This window comes from Macaca mulatta, chromosome 3 (assembly GCF_049350105.2).
Source record: "Macaca mulatta isolate MMU2019108-1 chromosome 3, T2T-MMU8v2.0, whole genome shotgun sequence".
Lineage (NCBI taxonomy): Eukaryota > Metazoa > Chordata > Mammalia > Primates > Cercopithecidae > Macaca > Macaca mulatta.
In genome coordinates, this window is record NC_133408.1 from 40,848,102 (window position 1) to 40,864,453 (window position 16,352).

At 46.5% G+C, this 16,352-nt stretch overlaps 1 pseudogene across 1 annotated transcript; it reads right to left on the reverse strand.

The window, feature by feature from the left end:
- Positions 1-446: 446 nt before the first annotated feature.
- Positions 447-5,458, reverse strand: LOC144340107 (uncharacterized; annotated as a pseudogene). Its single transcript, XR_013415830.1, has 4 exons — positions 5,399-5,458; positions 2,334-2,460; positions 2,081-2,138; positions 447-1,653 (listed from the first exon to the last, which is right to left on the reverse strand). The product of XR_013415830.1 is annotated as an uncharacterized LOC144340107 (transcript).
- Between the last annotated feature and the right edge of the window lie 10,894 nt (positions 5,459-16,352).

The window sequence follows — 16,352 nt, forward strand, 5'->3', positions numbered from 1 at the left end:
TCCTACATTCTTAAGGTTTCTGTGCAGTGTGAGCCTTTTCATGTTTATGAGGGAATGAGAAAGAGTAAATGTTTTACCACATTTCTTACATTCAAGGGGCTTTATTTATTTATTTATTTTCTTTAATTTTGAGATGAAGTATCACTCTGTCATCAGGCTGCAGTGCAGTGGCACAATCTCGGCTCCCTGCAACCTCCGCCTCCTGGGTTCAAGTGATTCTCCTGCCTCAGCCTTCTGAGTAGCTGGGATTACAACCATATGCTACCACACCCAGCTAATTTTTGTATTTTTAGTAGAGACGAGGTTTCACCATGTTGGCCAGGATGGTCTCGACCTCTTGACCTCGTGATCTGCATGCACAGGGCTTTCCTCCAACCCCCCGTGGCTTTTTATGTCCTTGAAAAAGAACTAAGACAACTGAAATGTGCCACCATGCCCAGTTTTATTTGTTTTTTTTGTTTTTTTTGTTGTTGTTTTGAGACGGAGTCTCGCTCTGTCGCCCAGGCTGGCGTGCAGTTGTGCGATCTCTGCTCACTGCAAGCTCCGCCTCACAGATCCACACCCTTCTCCTGCCTCAGCCTCCCGAGTAGCTGACATGAGCCAATGTGCCTGGCATTATTGTATTTTTTCTAGAGACAGGGTTTCACCATGTTGCCCAGGTTGTTTCACATTGTTTTAATCCGGGCTGGTTATGAACTCCTGGGCTCAAGCAATACACACACTTTGGCCTCCCAAAGTGCTGGGATTATATGCTGAGTCAGTACACCCAGCCTCTATATCATGACTTCCTTCATGGCGAGTAAGATGACTGGAACGAGCGTAGTCTTTACCGCATCTCTTACATTCATAGGGTTTTTCTCCAGTATGAATTCTTTCGTGGAGGTGAGGGGAACTGAGACGACTGAAGGCTTGGTCACATTGTTTACATTCATAGGCTTTCTCTCCAGTATGAGTACTTCTATGGTTACAAAGGGAACTCAAATGACTAAAGGCTTCGCCACATTGTTTACATTCATAGGGTCTCTCTCCAGTATGAATGCTTCCATGGTTACGAAGGGAAGTGGAACAGATGAAGGCTTTATCACATTTGGTACATGTATCGGGTCTTTCTCCAGTGTGAGTCCTTTCACGCATCTTAAAACAACAAGAAAATCTAAATGTTTTCCCACATTCCTTACATTCCTAGGGTTTATCTCCACTGTGAGTTCGTTCATGTATTAGACAACAACCGGAAACAGTGAACGCTTTACTACATTGTTTATATTTATAGGGTTTTTCTCCTGTGTGAGTTCTCTGATGTCTTTCAAATGAATTGAGAAAATAAAACACTTTCCCACATATCGTACATGTATAACTGGATTTCCACTGTACATTATCATGTGTCTTCTAACACCTGGAACAGAAACGAAGAATTTCCCACATTGTTCACATTTATATTGCTTCTCTCCATATGGTTTGTATCCTGAGTGAGCCAGGATGTGCCTATTAAGGAGGGAATGATGTACAAAGACTTTTCCACAAACACTGCTTTCAGATTGTTTTAATCCAGTAGAAATGTTCTCATTCAGATCAAGATTTGGAATTTGGCTGACAACTTGTCCATACTGTCTACCTTCTTTGCTTTCACACAGTCTCTGTACCACATGATTTCTGTAAAAAAATGAAAAGCACATTATTATTGGTTGGTTTAATAACTTTCTACTTACTAATAGGTCTTGGCCTTACACTGCTACCAATACCAAGGAAAATGCATTGTTATTATCATTATTATTATTATTATTATTGCCATGATTGAATTATTTGAAAGTAAATGGGTTACTACTGAAAACACAGCTACCACCTGCATGGCTATGACCAAATTAGTAACATTCATATACACAATTTTGTAGTGCTATTTTCAAGTAAACTGTTTTCCAAACTCTGACTGCTACCTTGAAGTACGTTACATTTTGGGTGAAATTTTTCTAAAAAAAATAAATTTCAAGTGACTCTATTTGTTTTGATTGCTTGTTTTTAAGTTCATGACAAGCTAAGATTCCTTCAGAGGACTTTATTTCCTCTTCTCAGTGCAAATTATCTTATATCTTTCCCAAGTTTTTCAAAGTGATCTTCAATATTCTAGTCTTTCCATTTGTTTCCTAAAATGCAGACCCACAAAATTATCATGAATTATTACAAACTACAGAAACATTACTAGATTTCATGTTCATTGTACACAGTGCCCATGCCTGATTTCTTCACCAAATCATTCCCTTGCCACATTCCAAATCACAAATAGCACTGATGATAGGGAAATACTTCTGTAATTAAGTGAAATGTGTTGTCATTCTTACCTACAGAAGCCAGGTTCCTGCAGGTTTCCTGCATCACTTCTCTGCAGAGATTCTTCTGAGAAGAATCTACCAAAGCCCATTCCTCCTGGGTAAAGTTCACAGCCACTTCCTCAAAAGCCATGGAGTCCTAGAACATTCCACATATGTGGATAGAAGGACAGATGAGACTGACAGCACTGGGAATCTATACTCAATCCATAAGCTGTTTACATGATTCTAAAATTTCCAAGCATTTATTCTATGACTTGACTGTCACAACTCTTACTCTGTTCACACATACTCCCTCCCACACAGCAGTACTAATGCGAGAATTGAACTATTCAAAAAGGCAACAGCAAAGTAGAAACACCCATCTCATTAGAGAATCCAGGGAGTAAGATGTGCTGCTAGGAGTTACCTTTTAACTTCACTTTGTACATTTCTAGTATCTGTCATAATAAAGTTCTACCTGATGTGCATAAAGGAGTTAATATTATCAGTCCTGAGGCTACTTATTCTTTAAAATGCCTGCTCACAAAGTTCCATCTTTGTTTGTATTAGTAACTTACATTTTGAAAGGGATTCCACAAAACCAAGTAATAAGAATGACTCACTGCATCTAAATGGCTTGTGCAATATATTTGCCAAAACTTTTTCTGCCGAAGGTCTATTATTTTCACTGCAGTGGTGCTTAGGGAACCAGACACCAAAACACAGTCTGAACACTAAGTGTTCAATGAGGTTCCCTGGTACACAATATTTTACATGTGCTGTCACTTATTAACTGGGGAGTTGAGCCCATTCCATGTGATTATACCAAAAGAGAGTAGGCTTATTAAATTTAATTGAGTAGTAAATAAAACCAATAATTGATATTGGACAATATTAATACAATAATTTTTCAAATTTCTATTGCACAATGTCAAGGTAGAAAGGAATAAGAGGAAATACGACACCTGTTTTTAAAAAAGGACATTAATGTCACCACTTCCAGATGCTATTCCTATGAAATCACATAAATTCCCAAATCAGGTTTTTTTTTAGGCAGGAAAAATTACTTTTTCATGCATAGTAAAAATGACAAATGTCTAATGCTTTTTAGTCATCTAAAAAAAGAGTGATGGCTTGTCTAACATACTTCTAAGATTTTCAAACGAAAATACTCAGGACAGCACAGTATTAGCAGAGAGATGAGCAAGCAGACCAACGGGAAGAAAAGTCTTAATGACCCAGCATTTAAATGGAAAGTTGATGAATGATAGAGTAGGCACTGTAGAATAGAAAAAGAAATCACATGCACTTTAAAATATGAGGCAAACCAGGCTGGCATCTGCTTAGGAAAATGCATTGCATTCTTCTCTATTCCATGATCCATAATCAACTTATTATATATTCAAATATGAAAGATAAAACCAGAACACTTTCAGAAGTCACAGAAAGATTTTTTTTTTTTTTACGAAGGATTAGGCAGAATTTCTTTTATGTAAGAAAACAGTGATAAAGGAACAGACAAACTCAAACATATTAAAATTTAGGGAATAAAAAGAAAATAGTGTGGGCCGGGCATGGTGGCTCACGCCTGTAATCCCAGCACCTTGGGAGGATGAGGTGAGCAATCATCTGATGTCAGGATGTTGAGACCAGCCTGGCCAACATGGCAAAACCCCGCCTTTTTGCTGTTTGTATTTTTTGTTTTTGAGACGGAGTCTTGCATTGTCACTTGGGCTGAGGTGCAGTGGCAAGATCTTGGTTCATGCAACCTCCACCTCCCGGGTTCAAGCTATTCTCTTGCCTCAGCCTCCCAAGTAGCTGGGATTACAGCTAATTTTTTCTTTTTTGTATTTTTAGTAGAGACAGGGTTTCACCATGTTGGCCAGGCTGCTCTGGAACTCCTGACCTCGTGATCCGCCCACCTTGGCCTCCCAAATTGCTGGGATTACAGGCCTGAGCCACAGTGCCAGGCCTAAAACCCCGTGTTTACTAAAAATGCAAAAATTAGCTGGGTGTGATGGTGGGTGCCTATAATCCCAGTAACTCGGGAGGCTGACACAGGAGAATCACTTGAACCCGGGAGGCAGAGGTCGCAGTAAGCAGAGATAGTGCCACTGCACTTCAGCCGGGCTACAGAGCAAGACAGTGTCTCCAAAAAAAAAAACAAAACATAAAACAACACCAAAAAACCCCTCAGATATCCAGATAAGAGGACACAGATGTGTCCACTGTCATAAATTCTTCACCATGCTACAAGAGGGGAACTGACATTTTGGTGAATCCTTGTAAATCATCAATTTATCTATCATACTTTTATTTCACCAGTAGCATTCACAAAGCTAAGTCCTACAATTCCATTTGAAATTACCCTTGAAAAGAACAGACCTTTAAATCTTACTACACTCACTCTGGGGAAGAAATAAATATGAACTTTTAGCAAATAAAATACGTCATTTTACCTTGCTACTTTGGAAATAGTACCTTTATCTTTCAAACTGTACTGACAACATGTATCTTACAGTCAATGAAAAACTGAAACTCATATAAGCGGACAAGCCTTATCAAGGTAACAAACTCAGGGAGAGGCAGCGCTGACTCCAACACAGACCTTTCTAAGTGTCACGGCAGGCCATTCTGTCCCTCAGGACACCCACCCTGTTCAGTAAAGTCCTCAGTGACCACCTAGGAGGCACTGGCACTGCTCTTTGTCCTCCTGTGTGCCTTGAGTGTATTTTCATATTCAGGTTCTTGCACATCCTCTCTGGGGTGGGTTTTCCTTGTCCTTTGGGACAGTTTTTCTCTCTTCACAAACCTGAGACAATCTAGAGAGCAGAAATCATTTCTGCCCTTTCCTCTCAATATCAGCATCCCATTGGCAGACCGTCAATGTGTCTCTGAGGAATAAAAGCTCCGGCTGGAGGAACAGTTTTAATGACCTAGCTTTAATGACATTATGTTGTATTGTCCATTCATTTTAATGTCCTAAAATTTTAATAACCCTAAGGGGTCACCATTTTAGATGAAACTATACCAGGAGATTCCTCTAAGGCCAAGAGCATCCAGCTGCTCCCCTGAGAGACTACCCCCTACCTCACGCTGTCCTTGGGGATGAGATGACCCCGGGGCTGATACTCACTAGACCCTCCGATTGACATGGCCACAGCGGGTATCCTGGGTCATCCCCAGACAGTTCTAAAATGCCAGGACTAGGAAAAGACAGGAGGGTGTCTGAGGACACAACACCCTGTAAAGTTTTCACGGGGGGACCTCAACCTAAAGACATTTTGGTAATATGTACACTTAGGAAAGATGAAAAGAAGAGAGGCACAAAGATTTTCTTTTTATAGTAGTATGTCAGATGATTTATTCTCTGCTTTCCTCTCTTGTAAAATGTTTGGAAACAGAAAAATATTTTGGACAAGGTGGCTCACGCATGCATTCCCAGCGCTTTAAGAGGCCGAGGTGGGCGATCAGTTAAGGTCAGGAGTTCAAAACCAACCTAACCAACATGGCAAAACCCTGTCTTTACTAAAAATACAAAAATTAGCTGAACGTGGTGGTGGGCGCTTATAAGCCCAGCTACTTGGCACGCTGAGGCAGGAGAATCACTTGAACCCGGGAGTCAGAGGTTGCAGTGAGCTGAGACTGCGCCATTGCACTCCAGCCTGACGACAGGGCAAGACTCCGTCTCAACAACAACAACAAAATATATATATATATAAACATACATTTAAAATTACTACATGTAGATAGTATTTGAAGTCATGGGACTGACTGTAGGTAGAAACAAGAGAAGGCAAGGAAAGGTTTTATATTGATATTTATATGTAATTATATAAAATATACATAATTATAATATATAAATATATCATATAGGCTGGGCACAGTGGCTTACACCTGTAATCCCAGCAATTTGGGAGGCCGAGGTGGGCAGATCACCTGAGGTCAGGAGTTTGAGACTAACCTGACCAACATGGAGAAATCCCATCTCTACTAAAGATACAAAAATTAGCCAGGCATGGTGTTGTGTGTCTGTAATCCCAGCTACTCAGGAGACTGAAGCAGGAAAATCCCTTGAACCCAGGAGGTGGAGGTTGCGGTGAGCCCAGATTGTGTCATTGCACTCCAGCCTGGGTGACAAGGGTTAAACTCCAACTCAAAATAAATAAATAAATAAATAAATAAAACAAGAAATATATATTTATGTCTAAATATATAATTATAATACATACATGTATATGTAAATATACATTTATTATAAATTTGTTAATATATGAAATATGTTTAGTTCTGAGACAGGGTCTGGTTCTGTCACCCAGACTGGAGTGCAGTGGCACTATCATAGCTCATTGGAGCCTTTAACATGTGGCTCAAGCGATCCTCCCACCTCAGCCTCCTGAGTGGCTAGGATTGCATGCACACACCACCATGCCTAGCTAATTTTAAATTTTTTTGTGGAGACAGGCTCTTCCTTTTTTGCCTAAGCTGGTCTTGAACTCCTGGGCTCAAGTGATCTTCCTGCCTCAGGCTTCCAATGTGTTAGACGTGGGCCACTGCATCTGGTTTAATGCATTTTTTAATTTGCGAGTTTATATTATTTGATATTTTTAAGTACTGAATGTGTTGAACAATCAACTTGCAGAATTCCTGAACAATGGACGGTCAGCTCTCATGTCCTGGTTCAAATCGCCCCAGCACACCACGGCTACAAACCTTTCAGCCAACTTCCACTTATGTCTCCCGGGGCAGGACAATGTCACTTGGCCAATCCCCACTAAGAGGGACTCCGGAAAGGCATGAAACTATTCTGTTTTCTATAATGGAACCTGACCAGGGAGAAGGCAGCTGGGAGGGCCAGCTGGGCCCTCCAACCAGCAGTGTCCACCATCGACCAACTGCCCTAGAACTACACCGTGCTGGGCATTTGGGACACTCTTATGAGCAAGAGTTTCCATTTTTCTTCTCATGGGACCTTCACGCTAGTGGCAAGAGACTTTTTTTTTTTTTTTTTTTTTTTGAGACAGAGTTTTGTTCTTGTCACTCAGGCTGGAGTGCAATGGTGTCATCATGGCTCACTGAAACCTCTGCCTCCTGGATTCAAGCAATTCTCCTGCCTCAGCCTTCGGAGTAGCTGGGATTACAGGATTGCACCACCACATCTAGCTAATTTTTGTATTTTTAGTAGAGATGGGGTTTCACCATGTTGGCCAGGCTGGTCTGGAACTCCTGAGCCACTGCATCCAGTCAAGAGGGAGATTTTAAATCAATAAGTAGAATTGTGATGAATGCCAGAAGGAAGAATGTGTGTGATGGGGAGGGGACCTAAGTTATTGTCTCACATTTTAACACTTTCATAGGCAATAACTAAAAATGTAGAAGCTTAAAACAACACAAGCCAATTTTGGCAAGCTAGGAGTTGAGCCTATTTAAGCGGGTCCTGTGCTTGGGATCTCATGCTAAGCAGCTGGGCTGCATCCTCATCTGAGGCTCCCCCAGGGCAGAATCCATTTTCAGGTCCGCTGAGGTTACTGGCAGAATTCATTTCCTCAGACCCGCTTGGCAAGGGCCCAGCTTTTTGCTTCCTTGCCTACGGGGCCCCTCCAAAGGTCTTTCTCAGCACAGCATCTCCCTCCAGCAGCACCTGCAGGTGGAACATTTCTCTCTAGTGTGCGAAGGTGATGCACTGTGACAGTGACATCCCATTGCTTTTGCCAGGGCCTATGGCTTAGAAGCCAGTCACCGGTTTTGCTCGTATCTAAGGTCAGGAAGACTATGCAAGGGCATAGGTTATTGGGGGGTCAGTCACTTTAGGGTGTGGCTGTCACCACAGAACTTGGTGAGACTTTAAGGGTTGGTAGGAGCTGGCCAGGTACAGGGGGGAGGGTGTGTCAGGCAGGGGTGAGGGCATGGAGGGGGATGCAGAGGCCTGCACCCTGGAATGTCCTTTCACTCCCTGAGGTTTTGTTCTCCTGATCCCTGAGTACATCCCAGAACACGGTGGGGCCCTAGCAGGGGAGAGGTAGGGAAGCCTGTGTTGTTCATCCGGGGACCTTGTTAGGCAAATCAGATTAGGGGCCAGGCTTTCAGTGGTGGGTGCGAGCGTGGGAGTGATGAGTGTGCAGGTGTGTGTGGGAAGAGCGATGGGGATGGGGTCAGCCCCAGCCACCATGAAGACCTTAACTGTGCATCCACCCATCCCAGCAGCCTCCCTGAGTGAATGCCTTCAGGGTGCAGGTCCTGTTTTGCACATGGAAGTGAATCAGAGTGGGACACTGCCTTGCCTTAGAGAGGTCACACTTCTTCTTCTTCTTTTTTTTTTTTTTTTTTTTTAATTTGCAACAGAGTCTCACTCTGTTGCCCAGCCTGGAATGCAGTGTTGTGATGTTGGCTCACTGCCACCTCTGCCTCCCAGGTTCAAGCTATTTTCCTGCCTCGGCCTCCTGGGTAGGGTAGCTGGGATGATAGGCATGCATTACCATGCCTGGCTAATTGTTGTATTTTAGTTTCACCATATTGAGCAGGCTGGTCCCAGTCTCCTGGCCTCAAGCGATCTGCCCGCCTCAGCCTCCCAAAGTGCTGTGACTACAGGCGTAAGCCACCACACCGGGCGAGAGGTCACACTTCATGCCAAGTGGGTGGCAGCGACTCAGACAGCACCCCAGCTGGTGCTGGGAGTGAGGGGTGCTCAGCGTCCTAGGAAGGCAGAGGGCTGCATGAGAGGTTCGGGGAGGAAGGACTGGAGGAGGATTTGAGATTTTCACCTGAGCAACTGGGTGGATGGAGGGGCTGTTTACAGAGAATGACGAGAATGTGGATGAGCAGGTTAGGGCACTAATAAACCACTTTGTTTTGGGCCACGGAAAATTTGAGATGCTTCCCTGTGTCCAGCTGGGGCTTTGGGAAAGGTCAGGGCTGGGCATCTGACTGGGATGGATGTCTCTGGCAGGCAGCAGAGCATGTGGATGGTTTGTGAAGCCCGGAAGGGCATGAGATTTCCTGTGGCAGTGCCCACTGCAAATGGAAGGGCATTTGGCCTGAGCCCAGACATATACAAGTTTGGCAGAGTAGCTATGGAAGTACAGGAAAACCAAGGGTGTGGGGGCACATGAATCAGGAAGCTCAAATAAGATGAGGAAAGAGGTTTTAAAGACGATCAGGGCTGGGGACAGTGCTTCATGCCTGTAATCCCAACACTTTGGGAGGCTGAGACGAGAGGATAGCTTGAGGCCAGGAGTTTGAGACCACCCTGGGCAACATAGGGAGACCCCATTTCTATAAATAAATAAATTCCATTGGTACTTGGCATTTCAGGCGGGGAACAGCAAACATATGAAAGCTCTGAGGCAGGAAAGGGAAGTGATTAGTGCTCGCTCCTGGTTCCTTTATCAGACCTTAAAGAGATGCAGAGACATTTCAGGTACTCCTTGGCCGAGCTCCTTCAGGGAAGGCCTAAGTTCGCTTCTACTTCCCATCTATTAATTTTTTTTTTTTGGAGACAGAGTCTCACTCTGTCGCCCAGGCTGGAGCGCATGCAGTGGCACCATCTCAGCTCACTGCAACCTCCACATCCAGGGTTCAAACGATTCTCCTGCCTCAGCCTTCCCAGTAGCTGGGACCACAGGTACGCGCCACCACGATCGGCTAAGTTTTTGTATTTTTAGCAGAGATGGGGTTTCATCTTGTTGGCCAGGCTGGTTTCGAACTCTTGGCCTCAAGTGATCCACCTGCCTCGGCCCCACAAAGTGCTGGGATTACAGGCGGGAGCCACCGCGCCCGGCCCTACTTCACTCCTAACGCCCACCATACCTGCTTCCAAATGTTTGCTGAATGAGAAGGTGAACGAGTGAATGGGACTACGTGACTTCGGGCAACAGGCAATCCTATTCCTTGGACCTCAGTTTCACTTTTTGTAAAGCAAGCCTGTCTCTCGCTGTCTGCCCTAAAAGCCTGAGTTCTGGCCTTGAGATGAGCGCGTCCTGTAGAGCAGACTGCAGGTGGACGTTGAGCTGGGTCTTCTAGGGGGCCAGGATCCGGCCAGCTCTTGGGTCCGGTCCTCCCGCGGGACCCCGCACGCCCAATCCCAGCGCCGCCCCGCCCAACCTGCCTTTGTTCCCCCAGGCCCCGCCCTCTCCGCGCGGCTTGCTCCCCATTGGCCGGAGGGGGCCCTAGGCGCCCGGCTCCGCTGGGGGCGGGGCGGCGGGCGGGTCCGTGTGCACCTGCACGGTGTGTTTCCTGGCCGCAGCCCCGCGCCAGCTGCAGCTCCTTGATCCGAGCCGGATCCTGAACGGGGAACACGGGCTGAAGCGGCGCGGCGGCCCCGCCCCGGGGCTCCATTGTTGAGGCTGCCGCGTCTCTGTCGGCTGCTCAGCTGCGCTCCAGTGGGCCCAGGCTCCGCGGTCAGGAGCGAGCGATGCGAGGCGGCGGCCTGAGGTGAGAGGGCGCGACGGGCGACGGGTTCTCCGGACCGGGCGGGGGTCTCTGCCCCGGGCGTGGCGGCTCCGAGCTGGGCTCCGCAGGGTCCGAGTTCGGGATCCGGAGTCCTTGCGCCTGGGCTTTGTCTCGGCCTCGTGTGGCACCGGGGGCTTCGCCCCTGCTGCGATAAAGCGTGGGCCCGCGCGGCGGTGCCGGTCGCCCTGCGGGTGGGGGCCGGTCCCCACTGCTCCCCAGCTCCCCGCGCCTGCCGCGGAGGGGACTTCATGGACCCGGGCGCTGGCTTCTGCCCGGTCCTCCGCGGCGTGGCTGGTCCCCGCGTGCGCAGAGGGGGCCCTGCGAGAACCCACTCGTGGGGCGGGGCCCGGGTCACCGCTAGTGGGAGACTCCGCCACCCTCCCCGCCTTCCCTCTCAGCGAGACTGCTTCGCTAGACTCACCGAGGGGACTGCGCGGACCCTCGGACGAGGGAGTCCGTGACTCTGGGTGGGGGCTTTTTCCTGGCCCCGCATGACAGTTTCCTGAGTGTTTTGTCACCTATATAGGTGGCTGCGTGGACCCACGCGCTTGGGTCCTGGCCGCCCTGCTAGTGGGGCTGTGCGCCCCCCCGTGGCTCGTCTAGGTCGACCCCGCCTGGGACGCGTGTAGTGGGGGTCCGTGCGCTAGGGTCGCGGTTGGTGGGGTCGCACCGCCCCCGCCGCATGGTTTGTCCTCTCACTTGCCCGGAGGGAGGAAGCGAGAGGCGCGGGCCCGGAGCTGTCGCACAGCGGCCGCACCGACCTGTGTCCCGGCCGGCGGGTCCCGGGGGGCGAGGGGCTGTCACCAGGCGTCCCACCAGGCGTCCCACCGCCGCACTTCCTGCTCTGGCCCCGAGCTGGGCTCTGATTGGAGGGAGCAGGGCCCTTCTGCCGGGCGCTTCTTGATTTCTTCCGTTAGTAATGGGAAGAAAAAAAAATCTGGAAAGCCAGATTGAACTTTGTAACTCTCAGCGCTTGGAGAGTGGAAGAAGCTCTCCCAAGAATTTGGCGCGCTGGAAAATGCGTTTCAAGCAGGAGCATCCACACCCATGGAATGAGGCCAAGGCAGTTACAGTTAGAGGTCAGATTTATGAGGGGAGAGCGAGGGTGAGGTCCGTGGGTGGGGAGATTCTGACCTCAGCTTGATGGGAAGACGTGATGCTGCCCCTCAGACGCCTATTTCTCAGCCACCAGAGAAAGTGGAATCACTCCTTAGTGAATGCTTTCTTCAGACTTTTGAAAAACCTGTAATGTTCCAGGAAGGAAAATCGAACTGGACAGTTTTCCCCTTTTAAGAGTGTTAAACGTCCCGGAGACAAACAGCAGAAGGCTCAAGGAGTCCAAATACTCAACCTGAAGTTCTTTCTGAACAAGAGATGGTGTATAAGTAACAGGCATAGGAGACAAACCTGAACTAATCACCGCAGCTGTGGCTCCTAGCCCTGTAGCGTGTCATGCAGGCCCTTTTGCCTTCTCTGCCCTCCGCTGTCCCAGACCCCAGCGCTACCGCGCACCTCCAGTCATCAGCTCCTGCCGACTCATTGCTATGAACTCTGTTTCGGTGGCTCTCTTCTCTCTGAAGTTTTGCTCTTTCTCCTGAAGTCCTGGTCTTGAAGAGTTTATGATCTGCAGGGACAGATTGGATTTGGGCAGTACATAGTTAACTGTAGCACAGCTTGAAAAATGTTCTGATAGAGGTGGGCAGGCAGTTTGTACATGCGGGTAAATGCGAGGTCCTTTTTCAAAACCATGAATCCAAGTATTCATGCTATTTTAAGTCTGCAATTCTTTGACTCTCCAGAGGATTTTTAGATTAATTCTTTTTTCTGTTACTTCCTAGTGTTTGTTGCATAATTCAGAGTACTTGATTAAAACTTACCAGGTCGGCCGGGCACGGGGGCTCACGCCTGTAATCCGAGGACTTTGGGAGGTCTAGGCAGGCGGATCACTTGAGATCAGGAGTTCGAGACCAACATGACCAACATGGTGAAACCCTGTCTCTACTAAAAATACAAAAATGAGTTGGGCGTGGTGGTGGGCGCCTGTAATTGCAGCTACTCAGGAGGCTGAGGCAGGAGAATAGCTTGAACCCAGGAGGCGGAGGTTGCAGCGAGTGAAATGGCTCCACTGCACTCCAGCCTGGGCCATAGAGTGAGACTTTCTCTCTAAACAAAAACAAAAACAATGTACGGGGTCTACCTCCGGCTCTGGAATTTTCCTGGAAGGCCTTCTCTTCTGGGCTTCATTTTTCTCACTTTTGAGGATCGTAAACTACATAATTTCCAAGATTTTAGCCCTACACTTTTAATTCTTTCAAGCAAATAGAGCAGAGAAAAATTCTCTTCCCCGTAATGGTGTAAGGAATTCTCTCACAGAAGGGAACACATGGGTATGGAGAAGACAGAGGGTGTATATATATATATAAATATGTGTGTGTATATATATATAAATATGTGTGTATATATATGTAAATATGTGTGTGTATATATATATATGTGTGTGTGTGTGTGTGTGTGTGTGTATATATATGTTTTTTGGGGTTTTTTTTTTTTTTTTTTTTTTGGAGACAGAGTTTTGCTCTGTTGCCCAGGCTGGAGTGTAGTGGCAGGATCTAGGCTCACTGCAAGCTCCGCCTCCTGGATTCACTCTGTTCTCCTACCTCAGCCTCCCAAGCAGCTGGGACTATAGGCGCCTGCCACCACGCCCGGCTAATTTTTTGTATTTTTAGTAGAAACAGGATTTCACTTTACTAGCCAGGATGGTCTCCATCTCCTGACTTCGTGATCTGCCTGCCTCGGCCTTCCAGAGCGCTGGGGACTACAGGTGTGAGCCACTGTGCCTGGCCGACAGAGGATATATTTTTGAGCTCTACATTTCAGAGTTCTTTTCTCTAGCCCTGGCCTGGGTCCCAAGCAGGGAACTTAATTCACTCTATCACTGAAGTATTCTCTTGCTTTGATACCATTGATATGTTGTCCTAGAGATTTGCTGTGGCTACTAGGAGTGTTTCATAGTTAAGAACTGATGCAACCTCTCTTTTGTCAGTTGATGAGTCTATGAACCATGTTGTTTCCTTTAGTATTATCTGCCTGGAACTGGAAGGTCAGAGATGAAGTTTTCTTAGATTGTAAGTCTCAGTCTTTGCTATGTACCTTTGTCTGTCTCCCATGTTACCTGCTGTTTTTCCCCCCGTTTTTCATTTTAATGTTTTTATTGGATAGGTGTCTATTATTGCAGGCTACCTCAAAACGTTTTTGGATATTGACAGGATATAAGTATGAATAATATGTAAAAGATAACTTCTTCTAGTTCTTTTGAGCAGAAGATTTGGTTTCTACATGTGGCCCTATTAAAGCTTTTGTTAAGTCCAAGTGCTTTCTGAACTTCAATTCCCTTACCTGTAGAATGGAGTTAGTTGTTAGTAATACCTGTTCTGCCTAACTCAGGAGATTGTTTTGAGGATCAAATGAAATCATGAATGTGATGGAATTTTGTAAATTTTAAATGAAATATTGTATTACCTAAGAATTTTTTTTTTAATGCCCTATTAAGAATGGAACGAATCTGGGTTTTCCTTTGAAATCCCAAATGTTTAATGTACAGAGAAGTTTTAATGTGTCTGTTGGGGAGCTTCATTAGGATTGTTTTCTATCTTTAACTGGCCAGTATTGTTTTATATTTTAGCATTTTTGGGGAACATCAAAATTTGTGTTTCAGTTATCATTAATATTTTACAAAGTTATTGAATGTGCATGATTTAGTCTTTACCAATCTCTTCAATTATTTACATTCCCATGTAAAAAAATGCAGTAATGGACGTCCATGTAAATAACATTCCCATGCTTTAATGAAGCATAATTTCTTGACATTGCAGTTTCTAAGTGCCCTGTGTTGAGATCGGGAAAGCTAAAGGGCAGTCAGAGGTCAAGGTCAGCAAAGCACCACCTTTGACATTTGAAATCCAGCAGCAGGTATCACAGTGAGCCCCATTCCAGCATCCAGGAAGTTTCTCTGCCCTGCCTCTCCTCCAGCCACCTCGGAATCTGTGTCTGCAGTGTTGGTCCTGCTTTCCTGTCTCTCCTCTGCCTTTTCCTTCTCTTCACCAACTTCTACCGAGTGCCTCTGGTGTCCCAGACAGTGGCAGTGGGAGGATAAAGGCTAATAAACCCGGCCCTGGTCCTCAAAGGATTGATGTTTTCTGTGCAGACATTAAGTTACACTGTCATATATAGTGTTGACAGACATTGATACAGATTTCCTGTGAAGTGCAGAAGCACCATCCTAGAAGCAGAGATGCAGAGGCAGCACTGGTGACTCACACATGGAGAGCTGGAGTTCTTGGTCTAGTGGGATAAACTGACCTGGACATCATTTCAGTGCAGCGGAGTGAGTGCTGGGATGGGCTCCCTCGGGGCATCTGGGGCTGGGTTTGTCTGGTGTTTAGTCTCCTGCTTGGTACTTAGAGTTTATCAGTAAGATGAGCATTGGGAGGTTTCTAAGTGAAAGGAAAGGCAATCACTTACCTGAAACCTGAAATTTGTAGGTGTTCTGGGCCATTTATAATTCACTGAATCTGTTTTGTCAGAACAAGTCTATCATCTATTGTTTTGGATGGAGTGTGGCCAGCCCTGTCTTGCGATGTAAGGAAGTCCGGAAACGCCTGTCAGGTGTCAACACCGTGCCAGACACTCTTCTAGGGGTTTCCATGTAAATCACTGTATTCATTTCTGTTGCTGCTTTACCACATTTCCACAAATTTCGGGGCTTAAAACAATTGAAATTGTATCATCTCACAGTTCTGTGGGACAGAAGTCTGACGTGGGTGTCACTGGGCAAAAATCACCATGTGGGCTGGGCTGCATTCCTCACTGGAGAATTGTTTCCAAGCACTTTTGGCCAAACATAGTTCTTTGTGGTTGCAGGACTGAGGTGTCTGTTCCCTTGCTGGCCATCTGTTGGGGGCTGCCCTCAGCTCCTGAGACCTCTATCTGGTCTTTGCACGTGGTCCCATCAGCTCAGGACTAGCTAGGCCAGGGACCTGGTCAGGCTCTCCAGTTCCCCTGTGTGCATTTCTCTTCTTCCACTCGGAGAAAGTTCTATGCCCTATTTTAAAATTTTATTTGAGATGGAGTCTCACACTGTTGCCCAGGCTGGAGTGCAGTGGCGTGATCTCAGCTCACTGCAACCTCTACTTCCTAGGTTCAAGTGATTCTCCTGCTTCAGCCTCCTGAGTAGCTGGAACTACAGGTGCCCGCCACAACACCCGACTAATTTTTGTATTTTTAGTAGAGATGGGGTTTCACCATTTTAGCCAGGATGGTTTCCATCTCTTGATCTCGTGATCCGCCTGCCTTAGCCTCCCAATGTGTGGAGATTACAGGCAAGAGCCACCGTGCCTGGCCAGTTCTATGCTCTTAGAGGCTCATGGGATTAGACTGGACCTCCCTGGATAGCCCAGGATACTCCTCCTAAGGCCTGTGGCAAAGCCCTTTTGCTGTGTGACATAGTCACAGGTCTCGGGGGTTGGAATCTCCCATCACAGTTATTGATCCAGTTACTACAGCAGCCTGGGAGGTGCTTTTCATTGCCTCTGGTTAACAGAT